Below are 2,745 nucleotides of genomic sequence, written 5' to 3' on the forward strand. Positions count from 1 at the left end.
AGGGACAGGGGACTTTCTCAGATAAAGGTTCCGTGGCTGATGTACATACACACGTGGTCACCAGCAAAACACATGTTTTTTCATTTTCAAAATGTAGGCCTTGCCTTTGAGATAAAGCCATAGGACGGGTTACAAGACTATCTTATTTCCCTCTCAAACCAGGCGTCATTAATGACACACATCACAGGACCTCATGCAATGTTATATGAAATACACAGTATGAGTGTTTCCAACTGAAATGTAACTTTACTGAATTGCACCGGCATATTGTAATGATGTTACTTTGCACCAGCCCATGGAATAAATGCTTATTTCTGCATATTAGCAGTAAGACATTTGCAGGCCAAAACCGAGACAACGTATATCTTGTTTGGGAAGCAGAAAAGAGGTGAAATTTATGACGGGGAACTGGGGAGAGAGAATTAATTTGCTTTAGCGCTTGAATTAGCTCCCAAAAGGAGAAGTAATAAAAACCTACCACCAGATGTCATCCTGAAGCTAACGAATAGCTTCCAGACCAGCAGGGACGAGGGGTACCGGGGAAACCGTGAGACGGAACGGGAAGGCACGGGGGTTTCTTTAACGGGGAACAAAGCCGCAGGGATCACCGCACCCTGGCGTAGCGAACGACCGCGGGGACGCGGGTGTTCCAGGGCTGGCTTTGAAAAGTCTCTTAAACTTGCTTGGATAAATCCCAGCAAAATGCACAGCATTGAAATTTGACTTGAAAAAAAGTAAGTTCTAAAAACTTAGTCTTGATGAAAAGCCCATTCTGGAGCTAAGTTCTGCTTGAGTGTCAGAGAGCAGAAGACACTGACGGATCTGAATAGTTGCATCTGCTTTGTCACTGATTAAAATATGATGGATATGATCATAATTGTTTAATGGCTTAATTACAAAAGCTTTGCTGCACCCTGTCTTTGAGCTGTCATTAGAATAGATATTTGTATACGGTTGATATTTAGCATTTGGGAGCGTGGGAAAATTTTCTGTGCAGGAAATTGAGAAGGAAAATTAAGAAAACAGGACATTGTTCCCTCACGCAAAATACTTTTAATCTATTACCTGTGCAGAAATTATTACTGTTTTTTTTGCAGTTAAATTTACAGAGAAAGTTTCACTGTAGACTTGGGTGAAACTCTGAGACTAAATTAAATCAATAATTTGCAGAGTAGAGTTTTTAATCCAACTGTAAGGGTAAATCTCTGCTCAGTATTATTTGTAGAGCTGGTGCTGATGTTTCCAACATCAAACATCCTCAAGCACATTTTGGATGAAGCTGAAAAGATGAAATGTAAACTTAGTGACAAAGGATAATGAGAAAACCTATTAGTAATATGGTATGGCAAGGTTCAGCGATGTGTTCTTGTCCGAGACTGTTTTTAGTTATAACTCCACTGGTTTTAAATGTTTGGGATACAGTAATTCTATCCAAGACTCTACAGCAAATGAACTTTGTTTTTTGAAGAGTTTCAGTAAAAATAGCTCAGCCTTTGCCAAGGATGAGGTCAGAGAAAAAAAATCAACCCCTTGCCAATGTAAAACAAAACTAAAATCCCCTTACAACCATTTAATGAGATGTTCTAGTCCCGCCGTGCTTTGGAATGAATACTTGAAGTTTGGCAGTGTGTCCTAGCAGGAAGAAAGGTATCTTTTTCTATACCTGTTACAAGCTGCCTACATGTGGATAAGCTATAGTTTGAAAAATACCAGTTTATATGTGAAAATCACAGACTTATTACAGCTTGGCAGCCAAAACCTCAGAAAATTTGAGATGATTAAGCAGGACTTAGGCATGGACTCAAAGGGCTGAACAGGATGTTCTGTGCAGTGAGCTCCTCTGCTGTGACTGACTCCACGAATCAGAAGGAAAAGTTCATTAGATTGTCTGTCTTTACTGATGATGCTGTGTGGTTGGTTGTGGTGGTTTGTTTTTTTTTTCCTTTGTTTTTTTGTGCCCGTACTTGGAGATCTTCTATTTTGTTGTGGGTTTTGCTTTTTTTTTTTTTTTTCTCCACTTATTCCCTTCAACTGGTGTAAGCTTTGCTGGAGTCCGATCAAACTTATTAGATATGTTCACAATAACGGTAATCTCAATTACTTGTATTTTAGGCTCCAACAAGAGTAGAGAAGACAACAAATTACCTAAGATGTGAGCAGTCCTCCCTTAGCAAAATAAACCTTGTTTTCAAAATGGACCGAAGTAAGCGGAATTCAATAGCAGGCTTTCCACCACGCTTGGAGCGCGCTGAAGACTTTGATGGTGGCGCTGGAGGAGAAGGGCCTGTCTCCCAGATAGGAAGAGTTTGTACCTCTTCGTACAGAGCCCTGATAAGTGCCTTTTCCAGACTGACTCGTCTTGATGACTTCACATGTGAGAAAATTGGCTCTGGTTTCTTCTCCGAGGTGTTCAAGGTGTGTGTGTAATTCTTTCTGCTCTTCACGTTGATTGCTTCGTGTTTGTTGCTGAGAATGTACGAGAGTATCAGCAGAAGTACTTTTCACCAAAATCGCGACAGCTGGAGGGAGGAAGAGACCAGAACAAGGGATGAATCCTGTGGGAAACGCTAGCAGGGGGACAGGTAATTAGGGGTAATTACAGGAGAGATGCCGTCACGGAGCCCAATTACGGTCACTTTAAAGCCGGGTGTCGCTCGCAGGCCCGAGCCAGCGCAGGCCCGAGGTGCGCGGCGAGGCCCCAAGGCTGCCGCTCTCCGACGCGACGGGGGGTTCTGCCGCTGGAGT

Source organism: Charadrius vociferus, unplaced genomic scaffold (assembly GCF_000708025.1).
Source record: "Charadrius vociferus isolate BGI_N301 unplaced genomic scaffold, ASM70802v2 scaffold163, whole genome shotgun sequence".
Taxonomy (NCBI): Eukaryota; Metazoa; Chordata; class Aves; order Charadriiformes; family Charadriidae; genus Charadrius; species Charadrius vociferus.